The following is a 19,524-nucleotide window of genomic DNA, read 5'->3' as shown; positions in this document are numbered from 1 at the left end:
GGACCCACTGACTGCAATGGCTTGTGTTTTGGAAATGTAAAACTGTTCGCAGACATATGCGCAAAAGGGCAACGACGACGCCATTAGGGGATTAACGACGCAGCAAAGAGACTAACTGCATGCGTTTCGTCTTCCTGTTACTCCTTATAGATCGGCGGGGAGGAACAGTTATTCCGCATTTATGCACACGGCACGTACTCTGCTGCAGATACTCCCCTTGAAGATGAACGGTCGCCCGAGAAGACTAACGGCTGTATTTTAGTCCCTATTTTGGTCCTGCTTGCCTAAGAATGTGGTGTCACAACTTCTATCTTTCAATCGGTCGTACAATCGGATCATAACATGCATAATTACCTCTTCATATTCCATGTTGCCGGCAAATTCCTGGTCTAAGTGTCCGATGTCAATCAAAGGTTCGATTTCCTCATTCAAAAATCTCAATTTAACTTCAGTTTCTCGTAGCTGGCGCAGAAGGCTCGTCGACACATCGCGAACATCACTGATCTGTATGGGCAAGCCTAACGTTGCTTTCGCGTCTCGGCACAGTTCTCGAGCGATTAACCGTCATTGGGGAAAATCGTCGCAGGTGAGGAGTCGTGGTCGTCTCGTCCGCGCATCATCACGTTGTTCAGCTTTGGGTAGCACCACCGTCGATCTGTCCACCACCAGGGTCCGTCGTCGGTATCTAGGGGTCCTCCTTCTAATAGGCCAAGGTTCAGATGACTCCGAATCGCAGCGAGCCTTCTTCCCGGGTTTGTCGGCACCATATAAAATGAGAGGAGAGACCAAGGGCCGAGACGTCCCGGTGATGCGATGGTGATACTATTTTACAAGATGGCGGATGGAGAAAGACGAAACAGCTCGAGGGAGAGTTGCTCACGAGTAATGACGGGCACGGATGATGATAATTGAATCGGTGCCGCGATGATGATTATAAAGGTTTAACAGTTCTTATTTAAAATGCTTTTCAATAAATATTACTCCAACCTTTGCCACGTGGCGTTGCCTGCGTGTCCTTAAGCACGTTGGCATGGTCCCGTAACGACAGTCTGGGCTGTATAGTAATCTCTTTCCGCACTTCGTGCTGCGGGGTTCTTTTTCAGGTGGTAGCATTAGGTTCATGGAACGATAATCACGTGTACACTGGACGATGCAGCTTTTGTGCACTTAAATATCCGCGGGAATAAAGTAATCATCACCTCCAATCCAAAACGTCGAGGGTGACAGCGAGAAGCGACCCTTTGTAGTGCTGGAATAGGGTGCAGCGACCAGAGGAATGTCGAAATGAAAGGGCATGCCTATAGGCTCACGACAATGAAAGCACAACAGAGAATACACATAGCCCACCTCATTTCCATGCGGGCCTTTCCTGCGCATTGGTGTTTGTTTTTCCCAGTTCAGTGATCGTGCCCAAGGGTCATTGTATATTTTTGCCAGTGAATATACTATTTCTACCACTGCTGTTCCCGTGAATGCAGGAGGTACGGTTCAAAGCGCTCCATCGAAGACAAGTTACGCCATCGGGTTTCCCATCGAAACACCTAAACGTGGATGTCCTCTGAAAAGTTTTTCTCAGCACCAGCAAACAAAACGTCTAGCAATGCGCACCCACCCCGCTTCGATTGAAACGTCATCGATCAAGCGTTCGCGTAGTCCCTTTACAGAACAACAGTTCACTCAAATCCAGAAACCCACTCAGCTGACCACTACAAGGCAGCCTCTATTCATTGATTATGAGATCTAACGCGCCTACGCTGCACAGGTGATGACGCGCGCCATTATGGAGGACTCCGGAGTAATTTTGGACACCTGGGTATCTTTAATGTGCACCGAAAGCTCGACCACACTGGCGTTTTCGCTCTTCGCCTCCATCATAAAAGCGGCCACCGCGGCCGGAAATCGAACCCGCTTCCTTGGGCTCAGCAGCACAACGCCTCAGCCACTGAACCACCGCGGCGGGTCGCCTCTACTGACGCGCGTGAACTAAACATGCTAAGGATCGTCCGCTAAATGAATCCCAATCTTCAAATCCTTCCCCCTTGAACGTTTCTCTCACCGCGGGGCAATGACCAAAAAACACTTTCTCTAGTCTCTTCTTTAACGACCGAGCCGTGCTGGCTCCTCAATCATCCCTGCCTGCTTTCTCAAACTCTCTCTTGTGCCTCTTAACGGATGGCTGAACATTTGACCGCCGGACAAAGGCAGCGGAGGAGAGGGATTCCGGTAAACAGTAAACAAGGCGTCTTCGAGACGTGCCTTGTCGCGACAGCGGAGTCGGCCGGCTTTGCGGAGAGATTGCAGCTCGGCGGCGTCGCATGGCCTACCCTCGTGGACTGAAGCACGTTGGCCAGAAGGAGGGAGGTTGACCTATGGGCCCGGTGGAGAGGGAGTGAGAGAGGAAAAGGCCTAAATCTTGACGGAAGTGATTCGGAAGGAACGTGATCTGCACGCGACATTGCTCCGGTCCCTAATCTTGAAACAGACACGCGCGCCAGCTCCCCTCTTTCTCTACCCGCCTGCTTTCTCGTTCTCTGACACAGTCTGCCATCGCGCTAAGGATCTGCAGCTAACCGCGGCAGATCCGCAAGATCTAACGAACTTCTGGTCTTCTTGGGACGTTTTCTTCCCTACTCTACAGATTGTTCAGAAGTGGGCTGTGGTGCCGCAGTCCAGTATAGGCCCGCTAATGAGGCAATTAATATTCCGGAAAGTCCGCCAGTGCGTTTAAGTTTCGTCGAACTGTTTGCGTACTTCCGTCGACTTCTGGGTACACCCAGGAGAGGGTTCGTCGGCGTGCTAATATTGTTCCTCCTTATTTCCGCGAACTGTTTGGACGCAAAGCGAGCGGCAATTGATAAGCATGAACGGAACTCATCAGCACTTTTTAAGCTTTACTGTTGGAACCGTAAACAACCCCTGCACACCCTCAAAAACATGAAGTAGCCCTCTGGGCTGAGTACGTCATAACGCTACAATTTGCTGCCCCTAAAAAGACGGCGGTCGTTCTTGAGCTACGTAAACGCGAAAATTTGGGTCGGTCTTTCTCACTGTCCGCCTGTTTGTCTCTCTATTTAGCCGCCCGTCCAAAAATGGAAACAAAGCTTGGTTAAGACACACATGCAAGCAAAACAGTTCCGAGCTACCGAAACTAGTGGGGTGCATCAGATATGTCACCATTGTTCAGGGCAAATAAAACAGGCATATTGGAGGGAAGACATACACACCTAATTGACTATACCAGCGTTGCTTTAAACAACACTAGCCGTACACTGTAAAAATATTCACACCCTGAAAGGTGTAAATCACTATCTATAATTAACCCCCTTACGCCCTAACAAATTCACAAGAATACACCTGTTTAAAGGGGTTTATATTGTTAAATACACCCTTAAAAGGTGTTCTTTTGCTTTTGAACGGCTGTAAGGGTGTCAGTTATTGGCAAAAAAGGAGTTAATAAATTTACAGTGTAATAATGGTCTGAACAAAAACACCGTAAAATGGAGCGGAAGGCCGCAGAGATGAAGGTAAATACTGTAAAAATAGGAGTAGTGCTGTTGTAAGAAAAACGAGAAAAAAATCTCCCGAGTGGCGCGCCAGCAGTGCGAGAATGGGACAATTGGACTGAATTGAGCAAACCTGAATTGCGCTTATTATTGGGGAAGGGAGAGAGAAGGGAGGAGAAGACCATAGCATGAGGAAGGAGTGAGATGAGGTTTCTTACCACGCAGAGCCGCAGAAGCAATCGTCTTTCCACGTCATGCTCAGCACAGCAGGCAGATACGTGGTACATCTGTTTTATAATGTGACGTATTTCAATAAATACTCCCTAATAATCCATAGTGAGAGAGGTACCAGCTTTAGCCTCACATCAGTCTGGTGCTCTCATAAATCAGCTTTAATAGTCTACAACTGTGAAAGTGTTTTTGCCCGAGAAAGGGGTATGTAAGGTCTAAATATTCGAGCGAACAGAGCGAAACAGGTTTTGTATACAGACACATTATTCATTGGTCGTCATCACCATCATCGCCACGAGCCTATTGGTGGCCACTACAGCCGCAACTTTTTTTATGGTTGATAGGATCCGGCCTAATACTGCACAAGGGTGACTAGTTTCAATCCCGGGGTAGACTACTGTTTGTGTCTCCGGTAGTACTTCCAAAACGGCTCCGCCTATTTAGCGCAGCCTGACTGGGTATCCGATGATGTTATTTTTATTTAATCAGCTATAACTTCACTCCTGGGAGGGCGCGATATGCGGAAAATTTTATTGAGATTCGAGGAGAGATTTGAACATGGATTAATGTGCACCCGCCTTTGATGCGCGAAGCAATTGCCAACTAGAGAGGAGTGCTCTATGAAAAAAAAAATAAATTCCCGCCAAAACCAGCCCGCCAAAACCAAAACGTGGCCCCCTTTAGGAAAGGGTGCTCTTTGTTACTATTTTTTAAATCACTGCACGCCGAAACGGAGGTTAATGTAAACTGACAAATATTTTTTTCAGGTAGCTGCCTTTTAGGAAATTGTTGGAAGAGGGAATGTTATTGAAGATAAGGGGCAGAAGTAATCCTCTCCTCTTGTTTAAAGCACCCAGCGTAGTCGTCGACCACGTACACCACCCTTTAATCGCACGCAGGTCGCTATGTTTTTTCTTATGACCCATCAGATCGGTACGAGCCTTAGTCCTCACCTCCAGGTGAGCTCGCCGCGATCAAGGTATCCCTGTTTCAGTCGTCAGTCTTGTTTTCGTCGGATGTATTGAATAATTATGTGGGGTGCCAAAGTTATACCATAATGCACTCTGAGGCTCTGGTATCTTCAAGTACGCAACAAATCTTCTGTCACTACAACGACAGGCGGCGCATCTGTTGAGGAATGGGTAATAAGCTATGGTTGATAGTGTTAATGGCCAGCAACAAAGGAATCGTGGGGCTCATGGATGTGTTACATATGACACTTTTGTTGGCGTTTGTAATTTCTTCCGCAACCTAATCACCGCGTTTTCGGCACCCGAACAAAACATTGCGGAGAGAAGTGAACTCACCTTCGAGCTCAACATCCTCGCGGGAACGCAGTAGAAGCACAGGCTGTGGGTCTGAAGTGGCGTCTGTAATTGTACAGATAAAAGGGGAGGTTTTCTTTCGCGTAATGGCACTCATGGTGGGCTCTTAGCTACACAAGTCTACTGATGTAGCATAGGATGACACAACTCAAGTTACAGCAGCTTTCTGGTTCGCAATTGCGAAACTTCTAAAAACACAAGGATTAGCGAAGAAATTAAAAAGGAGAGGCTGATAACCGACACGTTTTTATTTTGCAAGAATGCAGTGTTCCGTTACCTTCGGAGAATTTCTGAATTCCGCCTAAGACCTGTTTTAAGGGGTCGTGTCACTTGAGGTTTTTCTTTGGAATTTGTTTGGATAAAATTGCTTCGGATTGTAGTAGCAGATGGTGACGTCACGCAGAAGCGGGAAGGTACGAACGGTTCGCGCCACATGTGGTCTCATGATTACTCGGTTTCGTGAATGTTACCCATACCGCATACAATTGTCTAGTGGCATTTTTTTGGTGTTTCTTGGTTTCGAAACCCATGCTACATTGCAATAGGAGGCTACGGTCTCATCGTCGGATAATATAAGGATGAATACCGTAACCCCAGAGAGAAGCAATAAAAACTTATCTGCGTGTGCAGACCTCAGATCGTCTACAATTTCAATACAATTTGAACGCAGCAATCATTCGGAGACATGGTCTTTCCAATACTTAATTCATTAACTTTCGCCTTAGCGCCTACATGTAACAGACAATAATGCTCCTCTTGCTGTAAATATGGGGTCTGAGCTCAACCCACCCGGAAATAGTGCTTGATATAAAAGGAATGATAAGAATCATGGTAACCTGAGTGTCATGCGGAAGTCTGTCCCGCGTATTGGAAGTAATAGTAAATAGGCGCAATTTAGCATTCCTGTGCGAAACCTTGAACAGAGTTCTTTGATTCAGAGCTTGACGGTTCTTCAAGAATGCCTGGAATGCCTGGAATGATTTAATATCGCATATTTTGCACGCGTATCATTTTTAAAACAGCCACCGAGGTTCGATGTGACACTTTCTCATCATGTGCTTGTTGTAAACCCCACAGAGCAAATATTTTCAAAGAAATGTGCTGAAATTTAGAGCATTGCCTACTATCCTTGTTTACTATTCAGAACATTGTTATGCCGCTTGTTTAGAGTGTGCGTTTACAGCCAAATATGGCTACGAGTAGTAGAGAAAGACGTTGAAATATTTCAAAATATTTTTATACGTCGAAATGTTTTAAAATTTTCTTTCTGTCTCTTCGCCAATGATATAACTTTATATTACATAGCGATGAAGTCTGTTTACTTCACTAATTCGGGGTTTTTCTTTTTCGTAGATGAAAAGAGTAGTGCAGGGTTGGGCCATTTTGTACATTTTATATTCGTATTTTTTAACGTTTTTACCGGACTTTTTTTGTTTATTCTTCAGTTTTGGGGGGAAATGTTCACGATGCGTATTGTTTATTTTGTCAGATCATTTTTGCAAAAATTTTATAGTTTCGATTTTTATTTTTTATTTTCTCCAAATTCTGTCCGATCCTTTATCTTCATTTACGCTATTACGACGCTTAGAGGCGTTACTTCTGCCAAATCTACATGGTTGTGGAAATGCAGGCCGTTACACGTTTCGCTTAGTTTCGCCATTTTTACTTATATTTTGAACGTTTCCTATATTCGGTTATTGCGGAATATGTATAAGATGTATATTTTTTTATTTTGCCTGAAGGTTTAAATTTTATTCTTTCTATTTTTCTGAATTATTGGTTCCCCATTAAAGTTGTTTCTCTCTCTCTTGTATATGCGGTTGGACTGGTTATCTCCGTTTACGATATTATAACGATGGAAGCTGTTACTCCCGCCAAATCGGCATTTTGAGGGAAATGCTGTGCGCTGCGCGGTCCTGGCTGCGAGGGGGTACTCGGCAAATAATGCAACGCATTATTAATCGATCAGCACTGTCGGTTCGACGGGTTGAAATTTTTATTCTGTGTCCGCCCCTATAGCTGTCAGAAAGCCAAAACCGTGCCCCTACTAGACTTAATGATACTAAGAAAAAACAAAACAAAACAAAACAAAAAATGTGTTATCAAGAGGGGTGAATGTTTATGTGTAGACAATAGATAAACAGATTCCAGACAACATTTCCAACATTTGCTTCAATTTACTCTGTTAGCTAGTCCTCAGTCTAACCAACGATGTTTGGTGTTCTGACTGAAAGGTACAATTATTTGCGACTAAAACTGCGTCATAGAGCCGTTGTGTCATAGAGTCATAAAACCAACAGCGCAGCATGGGCAACCTGGTTAGATACAAATCGCATATCTGAGTGGAAAGAGAACCTAGTTCATCGTAAAAGAGAAATAAAATGTGGAGCCTGGCAACGATGACTACGAATACAGTCGTGATAAGATGAGCTCCTGGATTCTGCGAGAAAGCTTGCAATTTGAGTGCGCAGAAAACATACCATTCCTACTGAAATTTGGCTCTTCCGTTTTCAACATTGTGTTCTATGGAGCAATGCAGAGAATACAATATGGGGTAGGCCTTAGAGGCCATATAATCCAGACATCAAGCGACGCTCCTAGATAAGACTACATTTTCGTGACATTAGCGAACAATCTGTGCAATGGCTTCGGTTTATGCACCTATTCGAATTTTAAACACCGGACTGGCGCAACAGCACATAGTACATAAAGGCAATCACCTTTCCAAGTTCCTTAAGCGCAGGTAAGAAAAATACACTCTTTCAGAAAGTTGCCCACAGACCACAAGAAGCAGGCCTTTATTAAGATAAGTTTGTTCACATCTTCTTCCCTCCATAGTCGCGAAAGGGCAGGATTTTTCCGTGTCAGGGCAATGTACCCGCCAGCCAAATTAACAAGCAGCTTCTAACGATCCTTTTCGGTCGGTTCTTTAGACATCATTGTCAGCAGTACCGCCACTACAAAAGCCAGGCCTTTTTATTTGAAAAGCACCAGAACTATTCTTTTCTATAGCTTCATCTTTTTTACCAAGGCATTCCGTACTGAGAGTCTATGCTTGTTTAAGAGCTTGCGCTCTCTTCAAACTCTGGCCTTCCCCAGTAATACCTGCAGTCTTTGTCCTCGGCCGAAAGGAGAATCCGCCTCTATTCAGGCCTAAATTACGTCCATTCACGCTGCCCAGAAGAGCAAGCAAACACAGATCTTGTTGACCCCACTGGCGGGTTTACGTGCAGATGGGAAAACATCGCCCTCCGCACGAAGATGATGCCGCCATAGTAGTTTTAACTAAATCTATACTTCTTTGATCCTTTTATTTTGAAGCCGCAGGCAGAGAGCAAGTGCTTTAGAGGCGCATTAAGTAAATAGAAGCGTCGCGATAGCCATGCGAATTCGGGAATAGAGCGCTTGCGAAATCAATTACTCTACGCAAGACGTCCTTGGTCTCTGTCCTATGAGTGGCGCTGCAAGGTACAGTGAATATAAATAACCGCCAGCAGTGTACAGCGCCAAGCAAGGCTTAGGATAACAGGTCGGCTTTTTCTCAAATCTTACGGTTCATTGAAGTTAAGATTCTATTTTATGTAGGGAAGAAAATGTAGAAAAACATGCGTCCAGAGTGATATCCGTTTACATGTCGGATGCCTTATCGTTTTGACGGAATGAATATGGTCATGAGAGGCGGATGAAGGGGAAGATGATCAAAGGTACTGAACGCATTTATTCCACCCTATAGTGAATGTCCAGGTAGGTATAAAAACCGAAAAGATACAGTACGAGGTCTCCCCTTGCAGTCGATCAATTAAAATTGCAGGGGTGCGCGATCAACTTTTAAGAGCCTTAAGAAGTTTCAGTAACCACAACAACAGCATGCCGCCACCTTCCGTGTCTTGATGTTTATCGCAACGTACTTGAGCAGGCAAGGGTCACCTGAATCAATGACAGCAGCCAACAGACACAGAAACGGAAACAATGCGACAAGTACCCGCGACTCTAATCCTTGTCGTCTTGTCGGCGTACGTGTCTCTTCCTTTTGCGCTGCTATCATAATTTATGTATCAACATGCCTACTCTGGCACGCTGAAGGCTCGTCTGGCAGGAAAATGTTTGCTTTCAAACGAACCTTTACTTTACATGCCTAGCAATTGTCTTTTATGCGAACCTTTATTGTAACGCCAAGCGCACCAGTGGCGAGAGCACAAAATGGGTGTGTGGGGGAGAATCAACATGAAGATGATGATGATACGTTATTGACTTCATTTTTTTCCCTGCAGCCACTACTGTTTCTCTCCGGCCTCTTTTATCCGCCATGACTAGTCTATTACGAAGGTTGCAAATACATCGAAAGCCCTGATTATACATATGCTTGAGGCACTCTCCTCGATTTACAAGTTCTGAAACGTACCGCAGAGGGCAAATATGTTCAATCAATGGAGCACTCATGGGACGCCGAAACGCCTCCACGTGCACGCTGAATGGATAACGCCCAGTTACAACACACACTGGGCAACTACATTCCCATTCCGGGCGGGCGCAGATCAAAGTGAGTGACTCTGAAAGCCACGACGCATACACCTACCTTCACGACCATCTGAACCCTTGCATGCTGTGGGCGTGTCAGGAAGGCAATCAGCATAGTTGGAACTTATTAAATCAAGATGGCCGAGAAGTATTGAGTAGGCTGGGATCAAAGTGGGAGCCCGGCTAAAAAAAGGAATTCCGTTGTATTGGCGTCGGGGTGTACGAACTGATGAAGCATGAAGTTGAATATTGTTGCGCTGAATAGTCGACAAATAGACTAAATTAGGGCGCAGTACATTGGGGAAAGTTCAGTGCCATGTGGCAAAAAGAAGATGAGTGTGGCGAATTATATGAAACTGAACATATCTCGGCGGTCTAAGCTTCGCGCCATCTGCATTCCATGGGCCACCCATATCTTAAAACAGTATCAGTAACATGATTACGCGCGAGACAGCGAAATGGCTACCATGTGACGGTTCGTCAGTTTTGAGGGAGAAATAAAATATATAAATGCTTACGCAACATTTTGACCGGACAATTTTTTACCACGTATCAATACGTTACCAATTTCACGAATACGACAGGAACTGGAACCACCCAAAAATAGCGAAATTCATTTTTTTCTCATGTATTCTGCAACGTTTGTTTTTGTTGTTTTGCGCATTGGAAAACACGTTTCATGTTTCAGACATTTATAATTCATTCATTAGCACAAAGTGTAATTTCGTATCACTCTCAATATTACAAGCCACTGCATAGAAAAATCTGCTTCGCCAGAAATATTTTCGGGGTGAACACGAAAGCGCACCATATGAAGCGTAATTTTTTTTTATTTTCTCAGGACACCACACCAAGCAGTTTCAAAGTTTGGGAGGGGTAGAGTGACCGGAGCGTAGCCAAGTTACAAGCATTCTTCCCCACTTTTCGGCTGAAGTCATCTTTATTCGAAGAAGCGTACCGTGAAAGTCGGCCATCTCGCGTACATTCACCGTCCTCGTCTTCGTGGCTTCAGGCTTGACTCACGAGGCAGAATGTCCCTGTGGAAGCCAGATAAGAAGCTGCACGACCACCACGTGTGGCCTCAGACGTGCTCACTTTGGGGGGCAAGTCTTCTTTTGTTGGTATTCTCATCTGACGTTTTAGGAGCTGGCATGTAATTTCTTTTGATGTTTCTTTTCATTTCTTCTGGACCCGTCATGAAGCGCCTTCGTTCTATACTATAAGTTAGTCTTCCCACTGCATCGTATAATAAGAAAATGCCTTAGCACGACAGTCTGAAAGGTGTTCACTGGGCATTTGTTCGGCACACATTACCGCCCTACACTGGGATCTTGTGTTTATGTCTTATAAAGTCATGTTTAAGTGTTATTTAAACACAGGTCCTATGGCTCAGAGAGCGTCATCAACATTTCCATTGTTCCAGCTAAACTGAGTGGTTAGATAAAATTTGCAAACTGATTTGCTCTTTAATTCAAGATCTATTTAAAAACGACCATGAAGAAAATAAACGTCTTCGTTTTACTGGAAACAACTGGAATTTTACGACTTGTACAACTTCAGTTTTGCCCGCTCGGGGTTGTTTTCAGTGAGAGAAATATGTCAACACAATTTCAAGTATTCTACAAAGCGTCAGTACAGTGATGTTAGTAAAAAGGCACAGGCAACAAAGCTAATTCATCAGTGTCATTGATTGATTGATTGATTGATTGATTGATTGATCGATTGGTTCATTCATTCATTCATTAATATTGATTGATTGATTGATTGATTGATTGATTGATTGATTGATTGATTGATTGATTGATTGATTGATTGATTGATTGATTTATTGATTGATTGATTGATTGATTGATTGATTGATTGTCTGCAGGGGAAGACGTTAAAGTTGACACCGATATTTGGAGCAGCACTATATCATTCTCACACGTTTAGGCAATAACCCATTATTTATTTTCAGCAAAATATAAACTTTTAGTTGATTAGCTAAGGTAATAGGAATTTTTTCATCTCAAATAAAGCTTGCGATATGCTGCGCGAGATTCCGAAAGAATTCTTCAGGAAGTTTTACTTAAACAATCGATCTGTAGAGGTGTGGACTTCACCCTATGTGGTAGTTTACGGCGGTGTTTGCTCCTGTTCCCTGCTTTGCGCGGACACCAGGACTACGTCGACGCAATATCTTCAGTTCCGTTACCTTCACCTAGACACCCAGGTCAGCCGCGTAACTGCTTTGACGATACCGCTTCCTAAATAAAGGTGTACTATCACAGAATTCTTCTCTGTTGCGAAGTGCTTGCGCTCGGCCCTAATATCACGACGCCGAGGTGTCCTCATAGGCGTTTCGTGTTTTAATTTAGCTCGCACTGAATGCGGAAATGACGGGTACATAACTAAAGGGGACTAATCTTACACAACTGCCGCTGTTATATTTACAGTACCGTTTTCAAACCTTCAACCTTTGTTGAGTGCTTCAAGGAGGGAAAGTGGATCGTTGTGCTTCGATGCTAGCATATCTTCGGCCGGATGCATAAAGCTGTCTTTCATGCGATGTCAAGGACCACTCACCATGGTCAAAGTCTCTGGTTCGCCTTTGCGACAGCTCTGTCTAGCGCCATTGCGGCCAAGACATTCCGCTTCTACAAACAGCATCATGAATCCACTCCAAGACAACACAGCAGTTCGTGCTAAGCAGAGAAAATTCGAAAACACTTTTGGGCATGAGGATTTGCGGCTTGTTTAGGCAGTCTGTGTCATATAACTAATTTAACTTAGAAACTATTATGGCATTCCGGGTGATTACTTAGTGGCTCGTAAAACTGCGAACACTTAGGTCAACAAGAAAAGATGCGAATGCTTTTTGGCTATGCATTAAATATCATAATTTTGATGGAAGAACGCAAGGCGACAGGAAAAGAGGAAACTGGCCACTTACACGTCAGGGGTAATGGAGAACAACACCATTACACACGGTCTTTCACAATGGCCGCGGGTATAGTTTGTATCAACTGGCGAGGAACGCATGCAGGCTACAATGTGAGTGCGCCGTTACTGGTTATGTCGGGTTCCGCGGGATGGCGGTACTTGTCCGCGCTAAGCCATGAATTGTGTCGGACGTTCCAAACTCTACCCCACCGAACGCAAAATAATGCCTCGAGTTCAATTTGAGTGCGATTAATAACTTCGCTGTTGACAGCACCGTTGAGAATCGGGTTGAAACGGAGCAGACGACGCACGCCGCCGTACACTCTAGCAAAAGTAGGGAAGTTAAACTTCAAATTGGGAAAGCAGGACCACAACTCTGCGATATCTGTGTGAAATTCTACTCTGAACTTTGGAGGACATTGTCTGCCAACTAACTAGCACTCCTTTGATGTATGAGCATGGTCCCGTGCCAGACCTCTCCAACTTGGCGAGACCGCCTGCACACAATTGCGTTCGCCGCTCCCCAGCCGTTTTGTGGTGTAGCCAGCGCGGAGCTGCAGCTTGCTACCGGCGGCTGAGGTAATTCTTTTGTCATCACTATCTTGTTTCTAAATCTGCCTTCAGAGTGTGTTCTGTCCTCTGCAAGGCTAGGAACTCCCTTGTTCACCTTCTTTTTCATTTGGTATGCGTTTTTGCATAAAGAATGCGCGGGAGCGAGTGAAACTTTCCTTATTGTTGTCGTCCAGCGGCTTTGGGCAAAATCAGTCTCCTGAATTCGTGCTACCGCGTTGGTTTGGGGAGGACCGATGTAATCGCACGGCTCCTTCGCAGTCACTTGGCCTCTCTTTACAGAACGCTGGGCTATAGTGATTCCTCGACAATTTAAAAATAAATGTAAAATGGGTTGACAGCCACAAATGTCTGTATAGTAGACGGTGAAGGAGATGCTCAAATGCCGTACATGAAAAGGATTGAGGTTAAGGGCCTTCGCCTACCGCACAGGAGAAATAATCAGCTCTCTGGTATGCTCAAAAGGAACTTCATTTCAAGGTTAGCACAAAAGTTGATTGTTATTCCTATTACGTTTTGAAGGATTGCGACCAGAGTGGACGTTATATAAACTTGGAGTGCTATATTCCACCGAAACGATGGAAAGTGCGCACAACTCACTTCTCGTCACGCAGGCCTACATGGGGAGCAGCAAGCGCAGAAATTCTATTGGAGGCTGAAATGGCTTCGCTGTCTCACTGTGCAATAACACCTTCTTGGTCTCTGTCGTAATTCCTCATTTTTATTACATTAACCAACCAATGGGAATGGCGCTTCTTGTGAACCGTAACTGAAGGGCGTTCTTAATTGCTCTGCTCCGGCAATATGTCTTCGGGGAGGTGTTTGTGAATGGTGATCTCGTCTGTTGAAATATTACCCACCACATCAGCACTCCATTATGAATTCTATTTTACAGCGCGTGGCTACGTCTCTTGCGGCTTCCAACAGAGTCGTTCGATGGAAAACAAGAACCGTGTTTCGGTTTCAAACTGAGGCCTTGGGGACAACTACTGCGACTGCTCAATGCTTGAAATGAATAAAATGTATCTAAGTGATTTGATTATTTCTAGAACGTTATGCTACAAAACTGGGTAAGTGTCGATGTGTTTCACTGGTGATTTACAAAGTGATCGGAACTACAAAACTTTACAAATATCCCTGCGCCTCCTCACTCAAAGGTCAACAGAGCTTTAACCAGTCAATACAGGAAATAATTCTCTCAATTTAAAATTAGTACGGCACTACCAAGGCAAAATACAAGTTCATTCATTTAACATACTTTGACTCAATAAAATGATACTTCAGTGAAGTGAAACTTGAAACAAATAATTTAGAGCATAGAAACATAGCTGAAGCAGGAGTGACTCGGCCGCCCTTTTTACGCGCAGCCTTATCACAAGTCAAAGAATTTATCATTCCATTTTACGGTGGCCGACCAAATCCAGCGCCAAGAATCTTGGTGGTGCAATTATAGGGGTGCCTCTTCTGTTTGAATCCTGGCGCTTGAATGTTAGCGGGAAGTTAATATACCCAGAACCCTGCTTTTAGTATTAGCCTTCTCACGCCACTGCTGATAACATGTACAGCGAAACTTAAACGTCTTTCGATGTTTCCTGTCTTCCTTAATGGTGAAAAATGCACTCCGGGCTGGAATAGAATTAGTCGCGTTACCGAAGCCTAGTTCTTTCAAATAAAACAGGTTTGTATTTTGTATTCATGACACCTTCAAAACCGAAATACTTTGCTCTAGATTATTGCAACGTGTTTACATCGAGTACGCTGTAGATCAAAGAAGATTATTCTAGGCCAGTGACGTTAGAGTGAAACATTCTCCCTATCAAATGAGATCACCCGCGTGGCATAAGAAAGAAAGAATGCAACACCTGCTTCGCCTGCCAAACCGATAACACACACAGCCAGTCGGTAAAAACAAAGCATAAATGAACAAATACAGTGCATGGTTCGGGCCAATATAGGAAATTACTGAACGTAATTAGCATTCCCTACAATAAGGCCTGAGCGGAACATGTGTTTCTACATGAAGCTTTGTTCACATGGAGTATAGTAAATGTATGAATGGTAGTTCAAAACGCCGAGTCATTCGGGGAACTTGGTTTACCTCGCTTTCGGTTTTTCATTTTTCTGTCTTCCTTTGATTTTTCGCCTTGCTCTTAAGCAAGTTAGCAAAAGCACCGTTGAGTTTTCACCTTTTTGCTACTGGACCTCATTACAAGAATTACAGTTTCATGCCTGTCCACAGTAGGTACATTTTCTAATGATATTTAACGCCAATAATAGACTGTCCGACAAAACGAGTTTCTCACCCGGAGTCCTAAGGAAACGTACATAAATATTTCATTCGCTCAATGTAAAGCGGCATCCCACAGTGCCAGAAAAAATGTCTCAAACCAGCTTGCTATTGAAGTTCCTGTCCCCGCACGCGGCGGACTTCAAGCACCCATTACCGATGCACACACAGTTAAAGAGACACTGCAAAACTTCTTTCACCTTTTTTTCTAAATCCTTAATGCTTTCAAGACGTAGTGAACAACTATATCCAGTACTTAGAATGGTAGAATGTGGGCCACAAAGCACTTTAGCCAAGAATTACTGCTCTAGGCACATTAGATGACTTGGAAACCTGCACAAAAGATCTTTCTCCCATTCCCGAGTGTTGGCGTGCTTTGAGAGCTCAAATTACGTCATTGTAGCACGAAGCCAATATTGGGCGCCTCCTTTCTGTTGCAGCAATAAACGCATCCGATAGCCACTCGACAAAAAAGCGCCAAAGCAAAGCAGAAACGGAAGGAGGATAGTTCTACTGCGACGAGCAAATCCTGCCCTGTGCTGTTGATTACTATAGATTTGACGATGCTTCTAGACATGAAGTAAAGAGTGAAAGCGTTTGTCGGGAGTGTTGCCGAGTCCCTTTCGAGAAGGGGCCTCTGCTTCAGAACGAATATAATCGCTGCCAACCGGCGTCACCATGCAACAAATTTCCTTCCTTCTTGTTTATTCTTTCGGGGCTCACTGGACATCTGAGAGGAAAGTCGTGTCCGCAGGAAGCCGCTTAGTACCGGGCATTCCCGGCCACGGAGCAGAAGCGAGAAATAAAACTCCCATCTCTCATATCGGATTTATGTGTCGCCGTGAAAATGGAAACTTCCGTATCGATCGGACGCGGCGCTTGTGTCTCAGCTTCTTTTACATGCGCTGTGCTTGTGCGGTCTTCCGCCTGGTCACGAAATTGTTAGCGACTTCATCGAAACTTGTCGTAGCTAATACAAACAAAAATGCGACTTTAATGCGTAAGCAGCATTTCCGAGTACCCTAGACGGGAAAAGTGTAATTTTTGTACGTGAAAAAAAATGCGGAATTGGCAATATTCCCTCATGTAAAATATTTTTTGGGTTTATTGTGCCGAAACTAACCGCAGGCGATGAAGCACACCGTAGAAGTCTGTGGAAGATTTTGACCAGTTGGATATCTTAAGCGTGCGGTGAAATCTCGGCACACGGGCATTCCCTGTTTACGCCTACAAATTAGGCTCCCACATTTTTTGTATAAATCTCTCAGCGTAAAGTATTTGCAGAAGCAAGTGATAAAAATGACTTAACAAATCCCCCAAGTACATATAATAAACCGCTGTAATCCTCATAAGGCAATATTTATTAAAGAGAGAAAATATGCAGATTATTTTGTAAACAACCACCAGCCAGAAACATTTTGTATATGCATAAAAATGTGTAAGTGTGTAGTGCAAGAGAAAGATTTATTGCGATTTTCTAAATATTGAAAATTTTTCGAAGTAACACACACAAAAAATAGGAACGAAAAATACAGAACTGATTGTAAATAAATATGAATAACAAAACCACAAATATTTGCATGTTCTCACTACCCTGGCTGGATTACAAAAACAAAACCAAAAAACAAAAAAATTCCGAAAGCTACAAAATTATTCAAACAGCACCAACACGGTTCCGCCTTGTACAAGCACAAAAGCGCACAACTTGCGAGCGGAGATAGTCAATTGTCATAGTAGTGTAAATGTAGATCACTGGTAAAGGCAGATTGTTAGAAAAGAGGACAAAACAACGTCACCAAACGAAACAAAATGCCGCACAAAATGTCCGAATGCATGCTAACAACGATGAAAATCGCACAACCTGTTCACTCATAGCGCAACCAGCCTACAAAATATCGTAATGCAGTGAGGTTGTAGCACCACAAAGGGCAATCTAATGCAGCTTCTTTAATGAATAACTAAACAAATGACACCAGTTGCTATTAACGCAAGATAAGTTTTTGTGAAACAAACGATTTGCGCAAGGATTTCTTAGAATTCCTACGGACGTTTTAGAATGCTTACGCCAGGAAACAAAATAGCGAAATTTCGAACGGAGTACGAAATATGCGGAAAATGTTGAGGTGGCGGGAAGGTACGTTGTCCTTGCTGAAGACCAGGCTCTTCATTATCTCCCCCTTCCTCTGCCAAAGTCAGCTCAGACGGTATATTTGAAATTTTAAAGAGAATTATAATTACTACATGCCTCTGGCCTCAAGATTTTGCAATACGTGGGAACTAACCAGCTGGAAGAAATACGTCACGATGTTAATGTTGAAAGGTACTTCGGGGCTTTTATGCCGTCTTTTTATGTTTTATTACTGGCTCATCACCGCAAGCCAGTCTTCAGCGACACCTTTGGCAAAAACCCATAGCATAAATGTCTTTCCCAAGCTTGAAATTTTGTGAATTGAACACATGCTCTATCGCCTCAGACTCGACAGTGTTAGTGGCCTTGCCATGATACGTTCTTTTGTGGAATAGGAGCGTAAGTCTGCTAATCTTAAGATCGCATGCTACGAACAGAAATTTTGTATTTAGCTATTCACTGTCCTGTGTTCCATGCAACATTTATGGCATAATAAGAAACAGAAGTCGGCTGAAAATTTCCAATGAGTAGCCCGTTTACGCAGCTCATAACAACCGCAGCATTCCAATAAACAAGCCCTGTTTTTGCTTATGACTGACCCACCGGTAATCACGGCAGGCACATATGCACTCAGGGTATGGATCAGAGCCTGTTTCCCACGTGTCGCTGGTCTGAATCACTTTCTAGCTCAAAGCCTTGCTTGGTCACGCAGGAGGAGATTTTCTGAATTTTGATGCACTTCCGGAATTGATAATGAAAATGTCGACTAGTGCATTTTACATACAAAATAATCATAGGTTTTTCGCTGCATAGCAATGCTATACACCTTTGTTGCTGTGAAAACCATCCCTCTCCTTGAGAGCATTTAAGACGCTTACTCCCATGCCCAACTTTCCATGCGAGCAAATGAAACGGCAATTTGAAACACATAAACCAGGCGTTGTCTCGAACTATTCAAGTAAAAAAACTCCTTATAGTTCGGGTTCGGGCTTTTCCTATTCATTGCTTTGTACCTCAATTTGTTTCCTTTTTGACCTTTAAATCTTCAATGCGCACTATCCTGATGTAACGCATTTAGGCTTTTAGTTGAATAAAAATTAATGCTGTCATACGTAGGGCAACAAATAGGAAGATGTAAACAGTAACTGTAGCACACGCGTCGAAACTTTCCTTTGTGAATGTGGCAAACTTAAAACATTCGCCTCTCAATGACGCGAAAGTACGCTACTAGCTGATGGAGTACTTTTAAACCATTTAGAGTAACTTGGCGCAATACAACAAACGTATTCCGTAAAGTTTACCATAGACGCTTTTAAGTCTGAAAAGTTTTTTTATTCTCTATGGAGCGTGTATTTTTTTCAATTCTAGTTCAAAACAGTTTCGTGGGCAAGTTTTAAACGGCTTAATTAAAAGCAGTTTAAAAGCGTTTGAACAGTTCAGTATAGGGGGCCTTTTTTTCTTCCACATTACGTTGAATTCATCCACGTTTATAACACTCATATTGTTAGCCCTGTTCGCACCGGTTAGTACGTGGTAATAGATAAAAGGTTGCTTTCAAATTTGACATCACAGTATTGGTCAGTTTCAAAACTGAAGTAAAAAAAGCTTTTGGAACCCTACTGCGCCAATGTAAACATTTCGTGAGCTCGTCTGTCGAGACATGTGTTACAGGTAAGAAGTTTCCACTCCCTACGTCTCTACGGTAAAGGGGACACATAACGTAAAGGTGTCATTTCAGTGTCCTTGACGCAAAGTTGCTCTAGCGACGCCTCCGTTCCTGAAACGACGGAAAACACATGTGCGGAGGAATCTTTGCCCTAAATCAAAGGAATCAAGGTATGGTTGTTCTGGGTCAAAGCAACGATTCGAAAAAAATAGGCAAACAGGCTGGGATCATTTTTCAGCTGCGGAATATTCCCATTTGAGGAGGGTTTAATTCCATGCTAATCTTAAAACATTAAAGTTCACTTCCTGCACGCTTTATTTCGTGCCTCCTTCAAATACTGCTGAGTTGGCCATCTCCAAAATTATAATATTTTT

The 19,524-nt window shown here is 43.6% G+C and overlaps 1 protein-coding gene across 1 annotated transcript in view; it reads right to left on the bottom strand.

Moving 5' to 3' along the window:
- Nucleotides 1-19,524, bottom strand: part of LOC144151382 (neuropeptide CCHamide-1 receptor-like) — a 301,358-nt gene that overhangs the window by 222,418 nt on the left and 59,416 nt on the right. The window contains exon 2 of the mRNA XM_077682418.1: nt 5,042-5,104. The gene's annotated coding sequence lies outside the window, so the exon portion shown is untranslated. The remainder of the gene's footprint in view (nt 1-5,041; nt 5,105-19,524) is intronic.

The sequence above is a fragment of the Haemaphysalis longicornis genome, unplaced genomic scaffold, assembly GCF_048455015.1.
Source record: "Haemaphysalis longicornis isolate Haplotype H1 unplaced genomic scaffold, Haemaphysalis longicornis Haplotype H1 scaffold_9, whole genome shotgun sequence".
NCBI lineage: Eukaryota > Metazoa > Arthropoda > Arachnida > Ixodida > Ixodidae > Haemaphysalis > Haemaphysalis longicornis.
The sequence above is the reverse complement of the archived record's forward strand: the minus strand, read 5'-3'. Positions and strand labels throughout refer to the sequence as shown.